This window comes from Lissotriton helveticus, chromosome 5_1 (assembly GCF_964261635.1).
Source record: "Lissotriton helveticus chromosome 5_1, aLisHel1.1, whole genome shotgun sequence".
Taxonomy (NCBI): Eukaryota; Metazoa; Chordata; class Amphibia; order Caudata; family Salamandridae; genus Lissotriton; species Lissotriton helveticus.
Window position 1 is genome coordinate 1688567219 of NC_136065.1, and position 21962 is coordinate 1688589180.

Consider the following 21962-nt stretch of genomic DNA (forward strand, 5'->3'; position numbering starts at 1 on the left):
CTGGCCGACACCGGGTGCAGACACAGTGTAGTTCGACCTCAGGACATGCCGAAACCCATCGGCCCCTTCACAGGGTCAGTTGCCATCAAATGTGTCCATGGGGACACCAAAAGCTACCCCACAGCACGAGTCACGGTACAAACCAGCACCGACCCCGGAAGGACCCTGAATGTAGGACTAATACCGAACCTGCCAGAGCAAGCAATACTGGGAAGTGATTATAGCGGTCTACCCCTTCTCCTACGAGACACCACCGATTCCCTTGAAAGATGGTGGAAGGAAGCCCCCTTTTCGCAAAACCAATCTCTGAACCCCTCACCCGAGAAACCGACCAAAACCAAGAGCCAAAAGAAAAAAGAACGTAGGAGGTATGTCGAAGCGTATCCGGTACAAGAGGCCCTTCATCCCTGGGAGACGGATCGCGAATTCCGAGCCTCACAGCAGGAAGATCCCATACTACAGAATGCATGGGGACAGGCCCTTGACGACGAGGACCCGCTGCATGTAGGTCCCTACTTCTTCCGGTCTAGAGGTCTGTTGTATCGGAAAGCGGACCCGCAGAAACCCCCCCAATTAGTTATCCCGGGTCCATTCCGGGACAAGGTGTTGTTCCTCGCACATAGCCATCTCCTGGGCGGCCATTTCGGGGAAGAAAAGACAGGACAGGCGATCCTCGAAGTTTTACTGGCCGGGAGTGTATAGCCAGATCAAACAATATTGTAAGGAATGTGCCATCTGCCAGAAGAACAGCCGCTACCGACCCCCCAAGGCACCCCTCCGCCCTCTGCCTCTCATCGACATACCCTTCAGCCGGGTTAGAATGGACCTTATCGGGCCCATGTTGCCCTCCAGAAGCGGTTGTAGATATGCCTTGGTGGTGGTGGACTATGCTACACGCTTCCCGGAAGCCGTCGCCCTGAAACATCCCACCACCCAGAACATAGCGAAAGCCCTGATATCCATCTTCTCACGGGTGGGCTTTCCACGGGAGATCTTAACCGACCAAGGGACCCCCTTTGTATCCGCCTTGATGCGTCAGGTATGCTCCCAGTTAGGAATCAAACAACTAAGAACCTCGGCCTACCACCCCCAGACCGACGGGTTAGTGGAACGCTACAATGCCACCCTGAAAGCCACCCTAAAAAAACTTTTGGATTTGGAAAGCAAGAGGTGGGAGGAGATGCTGCCTCTGGCTCTGTTTGCCATCCGGTGCAAAACCCAAAGTAGCACCGGTTATTCCCCGTATGAACTATTGTATGGAAGACCTCCCAGAACACTCCTAGATATGGCTCGCGAAGCTTGGGAGGCGGAACCCGATCGTACACGACCCCTGCCCGAGTATATAGAGAACCTGAAGACCCACCTAACCCAAATCCGAGACATTGTACGACAGCACATGGAAAAGGCCCAGACGACCCAAAAACAACAGTACGATAAAGGAACCAAGAAAAGGTCCTTGGCTATCGGTGATCTGGTATTGTTGCTCCTGCCATCCTCTGACCACAAACTTCTAGGGCAGTGGCAGGGACCATTCCCCGTCATCCGACAGGTAACTCCCGTCACCTACGAGATTGAGACCGAGCCTACTCGCGGAGTCCGGCAGATATATCACATCAATCTCCTGAAGAAATGGGAGGGGCCACGACCCGTCCTGTCCGGCGAACCGGTGGTTAACCCCATACCCTTTGACGGGTGCATAGATCCGGATCTGCCTCCTTCTATGAAAGAGGAACTAAAAACCATACTGTCCCCGGTACAGAACGTCTTCTCCTCCCTACCCGGACGCACAACCCTAGTAGAACATGCCATCCAAACGGATCCCGGGGTAACCGTGAGACAAAGGCCATACCGTGTTCCGGAAGCCCGCAGAGATGTAATAAGGAAGGAGACAGAACAGATGTTACAGATGGGCATTATCGAGCCGTCGGTTAGCAGCTGGAACTCTCCGATAGTCCTGGTCCCCAAACCCGACGGCTCGGTGCGTTTCTGTATCGACTTTCGTGCTGTCAATAAGGTCTCACGGTTTGATACGTACCCCCTGCCCCGGGTTGATGAGATGGTGGAAAGGATCGGCACAGCGAAGTACATCAGCACCCTCGATTTATGCAAGGGGTACTGGCAGATACCCCTGAAAGACGATGACAAACGGAAGACCGCCTTTTCTACCCCTGACGGCCTGTTCCAGTTCCGTGTAATGCCTTTTGGCTTACACGGAGCCCCTGCCACCTTCCAGAGGGCCATGAATAGAGTCCTACAGCCCCACTCCCTCTATGCCGGGGCTTACCTAGATGATATAGTGATACACAGCACTACCTGGGACCAACATATGGGCCATCTCAGGGCGGTGGTGTCCGCGCTGGGCAAGAGCGGCTTTACCATAAACCCAGCCAAAACAACCTTAGCCGCTCAAAGCGTCAAATACCTGGGCTATCTGCTAGGGGAAGGCCTCATCCGACCCCAAGACAACAAGATAGAGGCCATCCGATCGATCCCGTTTCCTCAGACCAAAACAGAACTTAGAGCCTTCCTGGGGCTACTAGGGTATTATAGACGGTTCATACCGAACTTTTCCCAAACAGCTGCCCCCCTAACCGACTTGCTAAAGAAGAGCACCAAAACAGAAGAGGCCCTGAGGCATCCCTCGGTTCCCTTAGAGCAGGCATTTGAGGCATTAAAACAGGCCCTACTGTCCCGACCCGTGCTTGTTAGCCCCGACTATAGCCAACCGTTCATTCTACAAACGGATGCCTCCGATCAAGGGTTGGGGGCCGTCCTATCCCAGAGAGACCCCTGTGGGAATGAGAGACCCATTTTATTCATAAGCAGGAAGCTCTATCCCAGGGAAATGAACTATGCATGTGTCGAGAAGGAGGCCCTGGCCATTAAATGGGCAGTGGACAGTCTCCGCTATTACCTAGAAGGGAGGGAATTCGTGCTATATACGGACCATGCCCCTCTGGCTTGGATGGCCCGCAACCGAGGCCACAACGACCGTGTCCTTAGGTGGTTCCTTTCTCTCCAACCATATAGGTTCACCACCGAACATAGAAAAGGGACCGAACAGGGTAATGCGGATTACCTATCTCGGTTTCCTTGTTCTCCCACCCCCACAAGAAAGACAGCTAGGGAAAGGGGATGTGGGAAAGCCCCGGTACCTGCCTTAACGGAGATACTTCCTCGCGCGGGGAGGAGTCCGTATGCCCCCGAGGATAACATGTTCCCTCTCCATAGGACTTCTTCTCTCTCTCTCCCTCTGCAGGCACGCCGAGGACGGAACCCGGAAGACGGACAACCGGAAGCAGTCCTTCCTGAACCCGGAAGTCCCGCCCCTGACCACGACCCGGAAGAGAGAAAAACCGGCGAACCCCAACGAAGGGCGTTCCAACCCGCGGACTTGTGGCAGAAGGCAGCAAGGAAGGAACCGGAGCTGAGAGAGAGAGACGGGGAGTCGGAGAACCAAGCGGAAGAAGCGGAGGAGGACGACGACGGCGACGTGTGGTCTGAGGACTGGTGGAGTCCTCAGGAGGTTGCTGGAGAGCGGCCGCAGCTCACCAGGGAGTTGCGGCGGGCCACGTGAGTACCCGTCATCCGTCTCCGTGTGCCTTTTGTAGATAGCTGTAATTAGTGTAAATAGTAGAGCGCTGCACCTAGCTGAGCACGAGAGCACTGTATATATATATATATATATATATATATAGATAGAACCACCCCCCCTTTTCTCACCACGAGCACCCTGTCGACCCGTTCCCCCCCCCCTCCTAGTTGTCGGCCTCTTACACCTCCCCGTTTTACCCGTCCCTCACTGTCCGTTTTTCCGTTCCCTCACTTCCCGGTGTAGGTGGTTGTTACCACTCTGGAGAGGAGCAAAATACTAACGGCCCTCTGTTTCTTCTCTCACCCCAAACCTCCGAGGCCCACCGACGAATGTCAAGGACCCTACGGCACTGAAAAGACGGAAGACGCACACCTTCCTGACGACAGCAGCCCAGCGGCCGGACGTCTTCCCCTTTCCTCCCGGACCAGACTTCGTCTCTACCTCGGACCGGACCAAAGGACCCCAAGAGCCCTTTGTACAGAGACTTGTTATCACCACCTACCTGTGTCCACAATAAATCTCGCTAAACATAGCGCACTATATCTGGCCTTCCCGCCTGTCATTCCGGCCCGCTGAAACCCACACCCCACACTGGGTTTGTTTGGTAGGTTTCCTTAGATGGCTGCTGAGCCCAGGACCAAAAACGCAGTTGACTCCCTTCCAAAACCAGGTAGTTTTGCGATCGATAATTTGAAGTCTCTACAGTACGTTTTGGGCCCTTCCCTGTTACTTGTACTTGGCCCATCCACACAAGTGAGGTACCCTTTTTATGAGGATAACTAGGGGAACGCTGGGTGGACCGAAACTTGTGTCATCCTGGTTATCTCAGAAATTTCCCACTGAGAAATGTGAGGAAAATGTGATTTGTTTAGCTAAATTTGAGGTTTACATGGGATTCTGGGTAGGAAAATGTTGGGGGATCAACCCAAGCAACACCTCCCTGGACTCCCCAGGTGTCTAGTTTTCAGAAATGTCTGGGTGTGGCAGGTTTCCCTGGATGGCCGCCGAGACCGGTACCAAAAACAATAGTGACCCCCTTGAAATACCAGGTTGTTTTGTGATAGATAGGTGGGCACCTGTGTTTTTGGCCCTAAGCTTGCAGGCATCTGGGGGACCTAAAAAACCCAGACTTTTCTGAAAACTAGACACCCGACGGAGTCCAAGGAGGTGTGTGGCTTGCTTTGATCTTCAACATTTTTCTTCCCTGAATACGCTGCAAACCTTAGCTACAAAGTCACATTTCCTCTAATATCTGTATGGAAAAGTTGTGAGATCACCGCACAGCACAAATTTCCTACCACACAGGGTTCCCCTCGGTCTCCCAATAAAAATGATACCTCCCTTGTGCGGGTGTCCAATGCAGAGCCAGCCTAAAACATATATAAACGAAAATATAGTGCTTAGAGCTCGCTGTGCTATCCCCTCAATCTCTAGGTTTTTGGCCCTTCTCAGTCGCAGGCTGTTAGCCTACCCACAAAAATGAGGTATCATTTTACTCAGGAGATTCTGGGTGGTAGGAAAGATGTGCCGGCACGGTGATCTCACTCAGAAATGTGAAAATAAAAAAAATATATATTGATTTTTATTTTAAGCTAAATTTGAGGTTTGCAGGGAATTTGGAGTAGGAAACTGTTGGGATATTCACGCAAGCCGCACCTCCCTGGACTCCCCTGGGTGTCTAGTTTTCAGAAATGTCTGGGTTTGGTAGATTTCCCTAGATGGCCGCTGGGAACAGGACCAAAAACACTAGTGACCCCCTTGAAATACCAGGATGTTTTGTGATCGATAGGTGGGCACCTGTGTTTTTGGACCCAGACATTTCTGAAAACTAGACACCCAATGGAGTTCAAGGAGATGTGGCTCGCATTGATCCCCCAATATTTTTCTTCCCAGTAGCCGCTGCAAACCTTAGCGAAAAAGTCAAATTTTCCTCAAATTTCTGTATAGGAAAGTTGTTGGATCACCGCACGGCACAAATTTCCTATCACTCCGCATTTCCATCAGTCTCCAGATAAAAATTATACTTCACTTGTGTGGATGGGCCAAGTGGCTGTGACATGGAAGTGCCAAAAACATCTTAAGATTGAAGGGAGGCCTAAAGGGGGTCCAAAACGGCAGTTTGTTTTAAGTTTTTAGGCTGACGCTACTGTGGGCACCCACACAAGTGAGGTATACTTTTTTCGGGAGACCAAGGGGACAGCTGGGTGGTAGAAAATGTGTGCCTGCGTGGTGATGCTACAACTTTCCCACACTGAAATGTGAAGAAAATATGACTTTGTGAGTAAATTTGAGGTTTGCAGTATATTCTGTGTAAGAAAACGCTGGGAGATCCATGCAGGCCACACAGCCAGCCAAAGCATGTCCATGCACCCCATTATCCACACACACCACCATCCAAGCGCCATCCACGTACACAGTCAGGCCAGCGCCATCCACGTACACAGTCAGGCCAGCGCCATCCACGTACACCGTCAGGCAAGCGCCATCCATGCACACAGTCAACCAAGCACTATTCATGCACACCGCCAGCCAAGCACTAACCATGCACACCGCCAGCCAAGCGCCATCCCCATACTCTGCCAGCCAAGGGCCATCCCCTCACACTGCCAGCCAAGTGGCACTCCATGCACACCACCAGGCAAGCAGAAAGACTGTAAATTTTGTTTGGGGGGTGGGGGCATTGGCATGCCCATTATGGGCAGCCCCCGCCCCTACGTATAAAAAAAAAAATCCCTCCAGTGGGTGTTGGGGGGGGGGGGGGGGGGGGCGGAGGGGGGCTGGGAGCAGAAAGACTGTGGTAAGTTCTTTAGGGGGGTTGGGGGCATTAGCATGCCAATTCTAGGCAGCCCCCACCGCTACATATAAAACAAGCATTTGCAATGCAATAGGTCTCGCATTTGCGAGAGTTTGAGCTATTGGCATTGTAAATGCCAAAGCCTTCTATTTATGTGTTCTGAAAACCTGCCAGCAGTGCGTGAACGCTGCTTGCAGGTTTTAAAAACATAAATAAAAGGCATTGTCATTTACAATATTTAGCATGCTTATCCTCGATTTTATTGCATACAGCAAGTATTGCCTTAGAAAGAAGAGGAAATATGATATCCGAGTGCATACTGGGTATAGTTAAAACTATTAAACAGTGGGAGCATATAGTGCTGTGACAAACTAAACCAACATGAATCATAGAATCAAAAATGTGAACTACCCTGGGTTATGCTGACGGAGGGAAAAGGTCAAAGGGAAGCAACAGAGAGGTAGGAGCACAAAGTTTACCGAATCCAGAGCAGATGGTGTCACCTTCGGACTCTGTCTCTGTTGTGCTTGTAAGGGCTCGCATTATGAGAGCCCTTTTGTAGGGGGTTTAAAAATGTACCTGGACATTCCACACGCTCGTGCGTGTGATTTTCCATTTGCGGCCTGCTATTTGCCTTTCACTAATTGCTGTTTTGTAAAGTGGACACCAATAGGCCAGAGGCGGGCGCATAGCTCCGCCCCTGGCCTATTTGTGTCTATTACGCGCATTTCTGCTATATGCTTTCAATTACCGTGCCCAGACACGGGCGCGATAACTGAAATCATATGGCAGGAAAGGCGCGCGCACCACTCGTGGCTTTGTTTTTCCGATCGCCTTACTTCCTTCTTCTGCCTCTCCAGCTTACACTCTGCAGCCTTACATTCTGAGTGAACACACACAGGACCGTAACCGCTTCTGCTCTGCTGCTGGTAGGGTACACAACGAAAGACTGGCATCTGTGGGACTCGCAGCATCTCATCCCCAGCCGACAAACACACCAAGGTGCGTAGGGCAAGCAAAGACACCGGCAGCCTTAGCATCTGATAAGGCAGAAGGGGAGGGGATAAAGAGAGAAGCAAAGAGCTCCAGGGTGTCCAGTGTGCACTGCTGCCCTCCCAGCACAAGGGAGCTGTCAGATCTGGGTTCATGGGAGGAACGAGTGCAAGAAACCCGAGTGAACTGTGGCTGGGAAGAGACAGGAGCATCTTTCGGTGGAGCTGGAGACGAGTATTGGGAGACAGCAAGCTCAGTCACCAGAGGGAGCAGGCATTGTCCAAGATCTTTGAAAGAAGAGTGAGAAATCCTGCACACGAACTGATCTCGGAGGCAGAGTGGAAGGAGAAAGTGTTGCTGCTAATCCCGGCGACGTCTCCAGCGCACCCAGTGAGCAGAGTCGGTCCGTCAGCGAGATGTCTTCACTGCTGCAGTGCCCTTCTTTTTTTAATTTTTTTTTTAATGTTTTTAATTTATTCAACAAATAGGCAATACTGACAGTAATCAGACAATCGTATAGCACAGATAATTTACAGATTCCAAGGCAAAATACGCACAAAGTTTGTGGAAAAATACAAACTGGGGGGCACTACCAACCAGAATATAAGATCCTTAATTATTGCCCGGCGATGTCGCCTCTTGAACCCACAAAGAAGTTAAACTATTGAAGAGGCAGGCGCTGGAGACTGGAAGGCAGGAAACAAGGTTTTTATTCGCTCCGGAGGAGAACACAACGAAAACGGACAGAAGGTATCGTTCTGAGGTGCTCTAACTGCATCCCGGAGGCCTGGCCTCTTATACACAAGTTTATCTCTTTATTACATGTAACACATTCTCGTTGATACTTTGATGTACGGAAAGACATCCTCAGAATCCCCCCTTCCCAGCCCGTTCCCATGCAAGGCTACAGTGGAAGTCCCCGCCCCGTTCACAACAGGTGATGATCATTGCGCAGCTGGGTATTCCGCCGATTCACGGAGTGTGCGGGTTTCGATCGGATCTCATGGGATGGGGGGGGGCTTTGATCATCTCGGGGGTCCTTTGAGGAGGGAAACTTCCTATTGTAGGGGGAGGGGCAAGAGATTGGTATCGGCAGAGCTAGGTGTCGGCCTGGGAACGGGGAAGACAAACGGGCACACGGGGAAAAGGGGTTTGCATCAAAAAAGGGCCGGAGGTCATGACGGGGAAGCAGGGAGGTGTCGCGCTGGGAACAGGATGAGGGCCTGGGGCAGAGCAGCGCCGAAGAGGGCTTTATGACTCAAGGCAGGTGCAAGCAGGGGGGGTTGCCAGCGAAGTTAGGAGAGAGAGAGAGAGACGCGCTGGCTCTCGGCGAGAGCAGGGAAGCCATGGTGTCCAAAAAAATGGCGGCTGTTTTACGCGCACAAAAGGTTTAAGGAGAGCAAGAGGGCGCCGATAATGTTGACGGTTTTCAGCCTAACTTTTAACAGTCCTCCCTTTTCAACATATCTAGCCAACTTGCTTACTCAATGTCAATTTTCATCAAATTCCTAACTTCGGTATCATATAATGCCCTCATATGTTCGCTTCCAATGTCCACAGTTTTGGGAAAAATACAACTCGCACATAAAGAACACATAGGTGGCAAACATTGAATTCCTAAGCATAGGCCACATATTACAACTACGGGAATCAGGATAATGGTGAGCAGTCTCCAGCCCCAGTTTTTGACGGTGTCCCAGAACCAACCACCAAGCGACCATTCTTCTTGCTCTTGGTGAACTTCCGAAGAGAGTCTGTGAAGATGTTCGATGGCTTTGTACACTGAGGGTGAGTTGTCCGGTATGTATGTACAACAGCTGGCCCCAATAATGCGGCATGCTCCTCCACGGTCCGCCAGAACTACATCTAGAACGAGGCGGTTCTGAAGAGCCACCAAACGGACCGCTTGGAGCTCGGCAGTGTTGTTGGCAAAGATGCCCGCTGTGATGTTCATGGTTGTCTCGACTGCCTGAGTCAAATGTCGGATGGCACGGCTGTTTGCCATCGGGCCCCAGAGGGGGACGAGTCCTTTCATAGCATCGAGGAACTGTGCCCCTGTTGAGTCGGCTTGCTCAACGTCTTTGGCTCGTTTTTGTCTGTGGTGATTCGCTGGGGCCACATAAGTTGGAGGAAGGACGAAGGAGATGTAGCAAGTGCCCCCCCAGCCTTTGGGGAGCCAGGTGTAGGCCTTCGTGCCACAGATGAAATACATGTTTGGGGATGACACAAAGGAAGGTGGATCCGTGGAGTCCAAAGTTCTGGTAAAGCGGCAAGCGCTGTGACCCACCAGCTGTGTCCCAAGTCCTTCTACACACATGTGGCCTGTGACGTTGATGACCGTCAGGGCCATAGTCAGAGTGGCAGCCGTTCGTTTCCGCAGATAGGAGAAGGTGGGTCTGGTTGGATTGTTGAACACCTGCATTTCGATTCGTTCTTTGGCCGGAATGTCCATTTGGATTGAGTCGCTGGGGGTCAGCGGGCAGAAGTGTGTCTTTGTCTTGTTTCGCCCGGCCCCATGAGAAGAATGTGCTGCAGCTCTGCTGGAGGTGGCATTTCCCGTATAGCTCTCTTGCAGGAGGATCAGCCAGGCAAGGCAGGAGCCGTGGACGGAGAAGGGTGAAGGGATGAATGGTATTGAATGTCCAGTGGCATGGGGTAGCAACCCACAGATCCAGCAGTTGGTGGCGTTGGTGGCAAGATTGTGCTGGTGAAGTAGCTGCACGAAAGAGTTGTTCCAAAACTCCTTTCGCCTCTCTCTTAGTTGAGGAGAGAGCGAAATTAGATAATGTTCCTTCATGGTGGTAGGCTGAGCAGTGGTTAGGAATGTTTCGTGAGCAGGTGCGTGTTCTTCCATAATCCAGAGCGTAGTCATGAGGAGAAAACAGAGGAGGATTACGGTGAAGAGTGCAATTATCTTTGAGCTATGGAGTCTGTCTGTTCTCGGATTTCTGTAGTGGGTATTTCCTGTTGTCTCAGTCGGCTTCTTGTTTGGCGCTTCCATCATCTTCTTATCTGGCGCTTCCATCATCTTCGTCTTCAAGGTGCTCGGTAGTGGGCAGGACCACAGACTCAGTTTTAGCTTCTCTCCAGGTAACCCTTGGTAGTTTGGGTCACCGTTCTGAGATTCTTTAACCTAGTCCGTGGCCTACTTAGCCGAAGCTCCCTCCTTTCGACGCAGGAAATACCCTTCTCGAGATGGCACAGTGGGGTCAGGATGTTTTGAAAGTTCAAGTGTCTCTGTATCAGGGTAGCAGTTCAACGATGGTCGGTCCCGGTTCAGGAGCTCTTCTTGGGTGTTGACGGTGTCTGTCGTGGCCAGGGCTGGAGAGACCTTTTTGCAGTGATGAGCGTGCAGTCAGTGTTTCTTCCCCTCCACTCGAAGTGCGGTCCGAGTGGTGATCAGCACTTGCCAGGGGCCCGTCCACCGGGGTTCCAAACTCTTTGATCGCTGAAAGTTTCGGATCAGCACGAAGTCCCCCGGCTGGATGGCGTGACCCGGACCCCTGGAAGCATCGGGGATGGCCTGCCGCACCTGCTGATGAAGGACAGACAAAGTTTCAGTCAATTTGTACAGATAATCAGACATTAGGACATCCGGAACGTCATGAATGGACGTTGGTTTCGGGGCAGACCAGACGCTCATGGGTCGACCGAAGACAACTTCATAAGGGGTTAAGTGATGTCGGGTGGGGGTAGAGCGCATCGATAGCAATGCCAATGGGAGGGCGTCTGGCCATTTCAGGCCCGTCGTAGCCACTATTTTGGCCAGTTTAAGCTTTAGTGTGGCGTTGTGTCGTTCGACAAGCCCAGCAGATTGAGGGTGGAAGACTGCGTGGAATTTCTGTTTGATACCCAGCCCATTTAGGATGAGCTGGATAACGTTGGCTACGAAGTGGGGGCCATTATCACTCCATAAAACACGACAGAGGCCATAACGGGGGAAAAACTCCTTTAACAGGACCTTTGCAGTGGCCATAGCGGTGTTGTCACGGGTTGGATATGCTTCCACCCATTTGCTAAATGCGCACACCACGACAAGTACATATTTCAGGCCTTGGCATCTGTCTAGCTGGATGTAGTCCATCTGCAGGACTTCAAATGGGTGGTTTGGGACCCCAAATCCCCCCCGGGGTACTACAGTTCCCTTCCCGGGGTTGTGTTGCAGGCATATTAAGCATTGTTGGACCAGGCGTTTGGCGGAATCTGGGATCTTGTCATTGTGCCAAACCCTGGAGACAAGTTCGATCATGGGGGCTGATCCTATGTGGGCTGGGGAGTGTGCCATGGATAAGATGGGAATCAAGTATGAATCAGGTAGCAACCATCTGTTCGTGTCTTTTGTCCGCCAGCAGCCTTCATCGTCTTTCAATCCCACCCGTGCCCATTCAGTCAATTCGTGTTGTGTGCTAGCCATTTGTATGTCTCTAATTGTGTCCTTGGCGTCAGTCCAGTTTTCTGCTTGTGACCTGGTCACGTACATACGTGTTGTCGTTCTATTTTCAGCTGTCGTTCGGGCGGTGATGTCGGCTAGTGCATTTCCCTGTCCAATAATGTCTGTCACCTTCTTGTGTGCCTGGCATTTGATAACGGCAAGTTTGTTGGGGAGGAGGACAGCTTCGATTAAGGCGGAGACTAAATCCCCGTGCAGAATGGGTGTGCCGTGTGAGGTCAAGTATCCTCTCTCCCTCCAGAGGAGCCCAAAATGGTGAACCACCCCGAAGGCATACTGGCTGTCGGTGTAAATGTTCGCCGTGGTTCCTGTTGCCAGGATGCAGGCTCTCGTCAAAGCAATCAGTTCCGCTGCCTGGGCAGATCGCTGGGTGATGCGGGCTGTTTCTACTACAGTTCGAGCCGTGGTGACTGCATAGGCAGCGGAAGTGGTACCATCGGAGAGTTTGATGCAAGAACCGTCCACCCACAACTCCCCGTCGGGGTCAGGGAAAGCTGTGTCTCTGAGATCGACCCTACTCCTGGTCTGTTCGTCCGTAAGAGTCACGCAGTCATGTACGGGGTGCACATTGGGGTCGTTCTCTGGCAAGGGTAACAGAGTTGCTGGGTTCAGTGTGGTGCATCTTTTCAGGGTGATATGGGGGGCAAGCAAGGTTAGTTCGTATCCAGTCAGTCGTGCACTCGTCAGATGTTGCGTCTTGGTTTGGTTCAGGAGGGTGTCGACTGCATGGGGTACCAGTACCGTGAGGGAATTCGAGAGTACAATCCCCTCACTCTGTCGGATAGAGACTGCAGCAGCAGCTACAGCTCGAAGGCAGGCAGGCAAGGCTCTGGCGACAGGGTCAAGAGTGGCAGAGAAGTAAGCGCACGGTCGTTGCTTAGGACCGATGGCCTGGGTCAGGACAGATAAAGCGTACCCCTCCCTTTCGTGAGTGTAAAGGGAGAAGGGCTTTCCGTAATCAGGGGTACCCAGGACAGGGGCTGAGCAAAGGGCATCTCGTAGTTCTGTGAAGGAGGTTTGACACTCAGGAGTCCAAGGGAGTGGGAAAGGGACGTCTTTGTTTAGGAGAGAGAGCAGTGGTTTTACAACGAGGCTGAAGTTTGGCAACCATTGTCGGCAGAAGGAGGTGAGGCCTAATAGGGAGCGAACCTGCTTCTGGGTTTTAGGGACAGGGGTGTCTAGAATGGTCTGGATTCGATCAGGGGTGAGTTTCCTTCCATCTTTGGACAGAAGGTGGCCTAGGTAAGTGACCTGGGGTAGGCAGAATTGCAACTTCTTCTTGGAGACCTTGTGGCCATTTTCCGCAAGGAAGTGCAAGAGTTGAATGGTGGCGGTAACCGCTAGAGGGGTGGTGTCGGCTGCCAAAAGGATGTCATCGACATATTGTACCAACACCACCCCGTCGGGTAACCGGACTTGGTCTAGTTGCCTTTTGAGGGCCTGGCTGTAGATGCTAGGGCTCTCCGTGTAGCCTTGAGGGGCTCGGCAAAACCTATATGAGCGGGATTTTAGGGTAAAGCCGAAGAGATATCGGCTGTCTGGGTGGATGGGGATGGAGAAGAATGCGTTCTTGAGGTCGATGACGGAAAAGGTGGTGGCAGTGGATGGAATCAAGGTCAGGATGGTGGTGATGTCTGAGACCACAGGGTACTGGGGTACCACCACTTTGTTGATCTCTCGGAGGTCGATGATGAAACGGTATGCTTTCTCATCTCCCTCTCCCTGCTTCTTGATAATGGGCAAGATAGGGCTGTTGCAAACGTTGCTAACCACTTCCTCTACCACTCCTGCGTCTATCAGTGACTGGATAATCATTACCAATGCCTTCTCGCCCTCTGGCGATATCCGATATTGTGGGAGTTTTGGGAGTGTTGCGTCTGGTCGGACAGTAATGTGCACTGGGTCAATTAACATACGCCCTACGTCCGAATCCGCTTTGGCCCACAGATACGGAGGTAGGGTGTCAAGTAGGGACGCGTCGACGTCGGTGATGGAAAACATGTGTCGGGGGGAACAATGTTTAAGCAGAACGGGGTTGTCGTAAAGAAACACTCGAACTCCGTCTTGAGAACACCTAATCGTCGCTCGGAAGTGTTTCAGTAAGTCAAGTCCCATAATGGCGTCAGGGCTATTGGAGGAGAGCAAGAACGTGGTGTCGGTGGTGTTGTTTTCTACGTCAAAGAGAATCGGGGCAGACAAAGGGTTGGTGGAGGGCGTTCCATCGAAACCTGTCGATGTTATGAGTGAGCCAGACAAGGGTGCCCTTGGAATCAGTCGTTTAGATAACGCACTACGTGTTGCGCCAGTGTCTACCAGAAATGGAGACTTGGTACCCAGGACCTTAGCAGTGACATAAGGGCCCTGCTGGTCAACATAGAGCTCGACTGGATCCCTCCCTCGCCCTTGGCTGTCCTATGCAAAGGTGTGAGTGTCGTCATAGTCAGATTGTTGATATTGGTTCTGTCTGGGTCGATCGAACGTATTCGGTCTGCTTGATCTGTCATTAGTCGCGTCATTTGGGGGCCCTCGTTGTGGTCCCTTAGGTCTCGGTCCGTTTGCTACGTCCCTGGGGTCTCTGTTCCTGATCATTTCCAGGAGAACTGGGCACTGGGATTTCCAATGGCCAGTCCCTTTGCAGAAAGCGCACTGGTCATCTCTAAGATCTGTGCGTCCACTGTAGGGAGTCAGAGTGCGGTCCTGGGGAAATGCAGTCTTAGGGACGTTTGTCTGGTAGTTTCCCCGGTATTGGTCTCGTCCTATAGTCACCCCTTGCAGTTTAGCAATCATCACCCTCTCTTTTAAGTCTTTCTTCTTTTTCTCTGTCGCCCTATCGTTTTCATTTTTCTGATGCTCATAATATTGGGCCATTTGGAGAATCGCTGTAGGTTTGGAGGCTGCCCAACTACTCTCGCTGGCCTGTAGTTTCTGGGAGATGTCCAATGATAGGCCCTTAACATAATTCTGGACAAACAGATGGTGTCCGGTTGCAGTGGTCATGTCCTGGCCGCTGTAATCGGAGAACACCGTTTCAAACCGGGAGAAGTATTCCGATACATCCTCCTGGGGTTTTTGGCGACAGGCTGTTACTATCGACCAGTCCACTTTCTTTTCTGGGATTAGGGTTTTTAATTTCTCTACAATTTTATCTGGGAGGTCTAGAATGGATTTCAACGGTTTTTGTCCTGGTCCCCGTTGTTTGTCCAAGTCATCGAGTTGTGACCAGGTATGTCCGAACAGCTCAAGGTGGTCGACTTTCCGGATTTGCTTCCACACATCAGCTGGTAGACATAACCCGAAGAACAAGTCGATGTCAGCCAGGGTCATGATAGTTGAACCCAGGGCTGTACCCAATTCAGTATAGAAGGCAGTGGGGTTTTTACGTAGGTCGGGTAGAGATTTCCGGAATGTCAGTATCTCTTGCCGGTCCCATGGCTGGTAGACCCAGTTGTATACTACCCTTCCCTTCGCATCTTGGTTGTTTGCATCATCGTGAGTCCCTGTACCCCGAGGAGGAACCCAGTAAGGGGCAGCCTCACGTATCGGCATCATGGTGTTAGATTGCTCGGTTGGTGGTTCGGTCGCTACGGGGGCCGCGGATTTAGCTCCCGGCTTTCGTTCAGTGAGGTGGCGGAAAACCTCAAGCGTACGCGTAAGGAGGTCCGACACATCACACTCGCCCTCATCCCCGATATCGACCTTCCGGTACAGAGTCCTTAGGCTCTCGGGACCTTTGTCTCGATATCGGTCCTCGTATGCATTCAAGACATGATAACACAGTCGTACGGTAAAATGTCGCCTGTGACTCCCTGTATACGAGCTGAACATATCTGTGATGTACTCTTCATCATCCTTCCTTTCTACCAGTGTCCTTGCTATTTTGTCGATCCCCGCTCGCTCATCTTTGTCTAGCCTGTTTGTTCTTGCAAGGCCAGCCCCTCGAGTCTCATGCTCGTCTAACGTTGTCGTTGATGCGGGTTTTAATACAAGGGGTTCGGCTGGCACAGAGGCCGTTGGGGCCGACGCTGTGGCGGTACCTTCGTTTGTACCTGGGGGTGGCGCGTGCTGCGCCAAGGGTTGAGAAGGGGCATATGGAGGGGGCATGTAGATGATAGGGGGACCTAACAGCAGGTCCTCATTGGCTTGTCGTTTCGAGGGTAAATCAGGGTAGAGCATGGAGGGGGTTCTAACCGGACACTGGCTTGGCGTTTCCCTTTCTAGTTTCTGTTTAGCTTTCTCTCTTTCCTCTATCTCCTTTTTTAGTTTCTGAGCAGCTAGGTGGGCTGCTTTTTGCAGCTCTTTTTCCAACATACTCTCAGTTTTCTTTTTACGCTGTTCAGTTTCTTTTCGCCACATGCCGAAGCTATCAAGCATAGTAGGTGTTGTCTTGTTTTTACCTAGGGCAGTTTCTAGCGTTTTTATTTTATCATCATCGAAGGATCCTATCAGGGGCCATTGACTTTCTTGACCCTGTTTTGTATATTTATGCCATAGTTTACTATAGGCAATAGCGGTCAATCCATGCTTCATGAACATGTCCTTATTAGGGGTGCCTTCCAGTGGGGCTGGATGGTCCATCTCTAATAAGCGGTCCGGGCTAAACAGGCTACTAATCAGTGGGGAGAAGACAGACATGACGGCTCGTAACGAGGGACTAAAAAGTCAGCACTGCCTATCTTATCACTAGGTGCAAAGACTAGACAGAATATTTCTATTCTACGTTGTTTGCAGGCAGTGAATACCTCATGGATCACAATAACCAAAGACCAATAAATAACAATGGGGAGAATGAGTAGGTCCGCAAAGATCTGCGTTACCTACCTTTTTCACTATCTGCAAAAAGGGTGGTCTCTTCCCTGTTTGCAGACAGGGAATCTCCAGGAAACAATAATTTTGCGAACAACAGTTCAGTTTCAAGCAATTATAGGGTGGGGGAGAAAAAAATAAGCACGGCTGCTACCCTACCTATCCTCCACTGCTTGCAAAGAGAGAGACCTTTGTTTCTCCGTTTGCAGACAGTGAATCCCTCATAGATCAAGATAACAAAAGACCGGTAAATAACAATGGGGAGAATGAGTAGGTCCGCAAAGATCTGCGTTACCTACCCTTTTCACTATCTGCAAAAAGGGTGGTCTCTTCCCTTTTTGCAGACAGGGAATCTCCAGGAAACAATAGTTTGTGAACAACAGCTCAGTTTCAGGTGATTATTGAGTGGGGGAGAAAAATAAGCACGGTTGTCTGCCCTACCTATCCTCCACTGCTTGCAAAGAGAGAGCCTGTTGTTTCTCTGTTTGCAGACAGTGAATCTCCAGATAAACAAAAAGAGCAATACTAGTATTTAACAAACAAGCAATCAAGCAATTTTTTCGCAATTTGTCGTGGTAACACGACCTTACCCGGACCGCATGGACAGTTTCCTGACTTCCGAATCCAGCGCCCGATCGTCCTCTCTTCTTCGTTATCCTCGCGGCACTCCTGATGGTTCCCAGTCAGGACCGTAGATCACTCGAGAGAGGTCTGTTCGGAACCAGTGAAGTTCGGATGATCGGCTGTCAGACGAGGGTCTATCGGACAGACGCGTTCCCGATCGTTGCAGTCGTTCACTTTGTCGTCAGGACCTCTCCCACTGGATCCATGGGTCGCTGATGGGCCCCACGCTTGGGACGCCAATTGTGGAAAAATACAAACTGGGGGGCACTACCAACCAGAATATAAGATCCTTAATTATTGCCCGGCGATGTCGCCTCTTGAACCCACAAAGAAGTTAAACTATTGAAGAGGCAGGCGCTGGAGACTGGAAGGCAGGAAACAAGGTTTTTATTCGCTCCGGAGGAGAACACAACGAAAACGGACAGAAGGTATCGTTCTGAGGTGCTCTAACTGCATCCCGGAGGCCTGGCCTCTTATACACAAGTTTATCTCTTTATTACATGTAACACATTCTCGTTGATACTTTGATGTACGGAAAGACATCCTCAGAATCCCCCCTTCCCAGCCCGTTCCCATGCAAGGCTACAGTGGAAGTCCCCGCCCCGTTCACAACAGGTGATGATCATTGCGCAGCTGGGTATTCCGCCGATTCACGGAGTGTGCGGGTTTCGATCGGATCTCATGGGATGGGGGGGGGCTTTGATCATCTCGGGGGTCCTTTGAGGAGGGAAACTTCCTATTGTAGGGGGAGGGGCAAGAGATTGGTATCGGCAGAGCTAGGTGTCGGCCTGGGAACGGGGAAGACAAACGGGCACACGGGGAAAAGGGGTTTGCATCAAAAAAGGGCCGGAGGTCATGACGGGGAAGCAGGGAGGTGTCGCGCTGGGAACAGGATGAGGGCCTGGGGCAGAGCAGCGCCGAAGAGGGGTTTATGACTCAAGGCAGGTGCAAGCAGGGGGGGTTGCCAGCGAAGTTAGGAGAGAGAGAGAGAGACGCGCTGGCTCTCGGCGAGAGCAGGGAAGCCATGGTGTCCAAAAAAATGGCGGCTGTTTTACGCGCACAAAAGGTTTAAGGAGAGCAAGAGGGCGCCGATAATGTTGACGGTTTTCAGCCTAACTTTTAACAAGTTAATAATACACTGTACTTTCCGTTAGCAGTTCCCATGATACTATGTTTTCCCTCATGCACTCCCCCTCCCCCCCCTCTCAGTCCTCATCTGAGCTGTCTTCATCAGATTCTGGCAACGGATCACAGATGTCCCCACGGAACGTGTTCCAAGCCGCCAAGATTTTAGTCCATTTCCGTGGGCACCCCCTATTCGCATATACCATCCGCTCCGTGGCCATTGCAAAGTCCATATCTGTACACTAAGCTACCAACTAGGGCACTTCTGCAGCCCCCCATTTCTGCGCAATGTTCCTTTTAGCAATCATGAGGCCTAACACAACCCATGTCTGTCCGTGTCGTGTGAGGTCAGTGGGTTCCCATATGTTGAGTAAACACCTACGGGGTTCCGGTAGCAGCGACACCTCCATCATCTGTGATGTGGTGCGGAGGACCTGACGCCAATAATCCATAATTACTGAGCACTCCCATATGGTGTGTAGAAAAGTACCCTCCTCCCCACACCCTCTAAGGCAATATGGATGTTGCGCCCTCTGTAGTTTATGTAACGTGGTTCTGGTGTAGTATATTCTGTGTAGGATTTTTAACTGTACCAGTCTAAGCTTGGCAGAGATTCCCACTTCCCTAAGAGACCCCAGCGCTTCCTGCCATTCCGAGTCATCCATGTCTCCCACCTCAGACACCCATTTGCCCCTTAGCGGTACTGTCAGGTCCGGCAGGTTATTGATTATTTTCCTATATGTGAGTGATGTGGCGTGTTTGTGCATGTGTTCTGTAAGCAATCTATCCTCCAACGGGGAGGACCTCAGTATTCGGCGGTATCACTGCCAGTAATGCATGCCTTTCTTTCACTTATCTGTATGTCTCAGTCGGGCCTAAATCATGTTGCTGTTGGAGTTGCGTAATCGGTATCACAGTACCTTTGTCCCACAAATCCCCCACCGTGGAAATGCCAATGTTGTCCCATTGTGTGAACCCCTTGCTACTTCGCAGTTGCCCCAGTTGTTTGCTTTCACAAAGCGGGGTAAGTTTAGTGATAACCCCTCTCCAACCTAACTTCGCCTGCGCCGTGTACCATTACATGGCCATATGTCTCGTGGGTCCCTCCAGCTTCTGTGTAGAGTATGGTCAACATGTTGTTCGTGCCATCTGTGCTCTATCCACCTTATAGGCTGGATCTTCCTGAGATGCATGGATCCATTGGTTAACGATCTTAAGATGCGCCTCCCAGTAATACAATTGTAAGTTCGGGCGCACTATCCCTCCATCGTACCAACTTTTATGTAATTTTGCCTGCACTATGCGCGCCGGTCTGTTACCCCAAAGGAGTACCGACACCAGCGCCGCCACTTGCTTAAAGTTTCGGGGTGAGACTGGGAAGGGTGTGTTTTCCAGGGCATAAAGAAACCGGGGCAGGGCCGTCATTTTATATAGCACCGCCCTACCCAAGAGCGTAAGGGGCAAGGACGCCCAGTGCGTCACATCGCGTTTCAATCGCTCTAGAGGAGATGCCAGGTTCCTAGCAAAAAAGTCTGTTGATTCTTCCGTTACATGGATTCCTAAATACTTAAAGGAAGCTCCCGCCATTACTAGTGGGCAATCGACAGGCAGTTGCGGTTCCGGTCCCTTTAAAATGTAAACAATTGACTTGGACCAGTTTATTGTGTACCCCGACACCTTTCTAAGGGAATCATAGATATTTAACAATGCCGGTACGCTATGGTCTGGATCCGTGAGATACACTAGCATGTCGTCCGCGTAAAGCGAGACACGGTCCTCCCAGCCCTCTCTCCATCGAATACCTTTCAGCAACGGGGACTTCCTAATTAATGTTACTAAGGGTTCCAGCACCAGAGCGAACAGGAGCGGCGACATATCTCGCCCGACACATGCCCGTTGGCCGTAACCTGAGCTAAGGGCCTCGCATATAATAGTCATAACCATGCACAAAATTTAGGACCAAAGCCCATATGTGGTAAAACTGTAAATAAGTATTGCCATTCCACCATGTCGAAGGCCATTTTCGCATCCAACGACAATATCACCGCCGGTTCTAACAATGATGGAGCCTTCGCCAGCGCCCCATGCACTCGCCTAAGGTTGAGGGCCATGCTCCTATTGGGCATGAAACCCTATTGATCTGGGTGTATCAGGTGTGGGAGGTGAGCCATTAGTCTGTTTGCGAGCAATTTAGCCAAGATCTTGGCTTCTGCATTTAGCAATGATATGGGGCGGTAGGACGTGCATTCAGTAGGTGGTTTTCCCGGCTTTGGGATCGCCACTATCGTCGCCATTCGCTGATCCAGTGGAAGTTCACCCCTCTCTAGGCTTTCGGTATACATTGTCAATAAAGGTAGACCCACTGTTTCAGCCATTTGTTTATACCACTCTATCGGAATCCCACTGGGCCCTAGAGCTTTGTCCGATTGTAGCAAACGGATGGCGATTTGCACCTCGTCAACCGTCAGGTCTGCGTCCAGGTCTAAGGAAGCCTCTTGTGTTAGGGTCGGCATCTCTATATTCGCGAGGGAGTGTACTACCTCCGCCTCCGTCACCGCCAATGTCGGAGTATATACCTCCTGAAAATATTCCGCCAGTATGTGTACTATGTCTTCTGGGTGCGTTTGGAGCTGACCCTCCCTATTCCGTAGTTGTTGTATCCCTCTAAGGCCGCTCTCCCTCTTGTCAAGCCAGGCCAGCATTTTACCTGCTTTATCCCCTACGTCATATATCCTCTGTCTAGTCGCTGTGAGGTTGGCCACTGCACGCTGTTGCAAATAATTCCTGTGTTGCTGTTGCCTGGGGTGTAATGTGTGTGCCGTGTCCGACGAGGGGTCTGCCGAATGATTTGTTTCTGCTACTTGCAAAGCCAGTTCTAATTCTAACAGTTCCTGCTGTTTGCCTCGGGCCCCTGCCCGCCATGGCGTCGTTACTAGTGGGGCGCGTTAAAGCCCGGAGTTCAGTGTTCGCCTCTGTTGGGTATGTGAGTTATCAGTCGTGGAAGACTGCAGTTGCTGTGGTGCAGGGGAGACTCGCCGTGAAGCGTGAGATCTTGGCCTCCAGGAATGTGGGCCTCGTGTGCCGCTCAACCACGGGCCCAAGCACGTTGGTACTGTTCCCCGCGTGTTCTGGCCCCTTCCGTTGGTGTCCGTTTAGTTCACTGTGTGAGATTCAGGCACTGCAGGGCATACCGTAGCAATATTTAATCGGTGTCACCGGGTTCCATGTGCCATGCTCCGCCCCTCCCGTACTGCTGTTCCAGGCCTCTCGCTACTGTGGGCACCGGCTTCTGACTGGCTAGTAGGCCGCCCCCAGTCGCACACTATTTCTGCCGCTCCCTGCCGTCGGAATTTCTTCGGAGTGCCGATGTTTAGCACCGCCCGGTCCTGAACCTCCGGTCCAGCCCTTGGAGCACCGTAGCTCCCTGCAGTGCCCTTCTTTTGCTGCTAAACCTTTTCCTGCTCACTGGATTGAAGGCACAGAAACTCTCCGCAATCACGGTAAGGGGTGCTAAGTGTATGCGTGCGATATAGCAGGACTTGCAGCTTTGCGCGCCCCTTGTAGCCCCCCAGTCGGGG